Source organism: Sinocyclocheilus grahami, unplaced genomic scaffold, assembly GCF_001515645.1.
Source record: "Sinocyclocheilus grahami isolate Dianchi unplaced genomic scaffold, SAMN03320097.WGS_v1.1 scaffold374.1, whole genome shotgun sequence".
In the NCBI taxonomy this organism is placed as follows: domain Eukaryota; kingdom Metazoa; phylum Chordata; class Actinopteri; order Cypriniformes; family Cyprinidae; genus Sinocyclocheilus; species Sinocyclocheilus grahami.
In genome coordinates, this window is record NW_015505553.1 from 883,621 (window position 1) to 884,577 (window position 957).

Consider the following 957-nt stretch of genomic DNA (forward strand, 5'->3'; position numbering starts at 1 on the left):
TATGATTTTCATGGTAGATTATCAGATCTTTTTCACTTCAACAAACTGTACATTTAACGTTATTTTACTGTAAAATTACATGCAATGTCCAGTTAGATTTATTACAGTTTTTCCTGCATATATAGTATGGAAACTTACAATTAACTAACAGGCTTTTACAGTAGCGTTTATACAGTCTTTTACCATTAAAATTACATAATTTATTACAATGTGTTGTATGAATTTTTGCATTGTCAAGTTAACCAAGTCAATGGCTCTTTCTGTGTGTCAGCATTTGTGTCTTTTTATTCATATAAGGAATTTATATAAGGATTTTATATGTAATTTTAGGATAAACATCTGAGACAAAATTACTTATTCAAAGAAATTAAATAAGCCTTCTGAACTATGAAAGTGCAAAATCTGAGCAATAAAATATTCCCCTCAGAGGGCTTAGGTTCTGTAATGTTATTTTAAAACCACTCATCACTGTGAAACAAATCTGCAGTGTATATGAAGAGTTTGCTCTTATCGCTCACTTTCAGAAGAACTTGTTTACATCATTAATACATGTAAAGGCTATCTCATATATCTGTCTTGGCCTACTATGCAAACAGTCAGAAGTGTTTTGTTTAAGATAACTTCATATAGCCACGGGCTGGTCTAAGCTTCTTCATTTGATGACACTGTCACTAAAATTATTTTTAACATTATAACATTTTCATCTTTCATTTCTCAAAAAAATTTCTTGATTAGTTTTCTGGGGAAACTCTTGAGATATAAACTAACAGCCTCTCATTTGACCAAAACCAAAGATGAAAAGAGCAATGATAAATTCATACAAAATAGAGTGAAGAGGATCCATGCTGTCTGAAAAAAAAAAAATGCCTGTTTTGTCATGGCAGGTTCTATAAAAGATCTCTCTCTGTAGTCCCCCCCCCCCCCCCCCCCTTTTTGGGGGGCCCCGTGGGTCTTTAT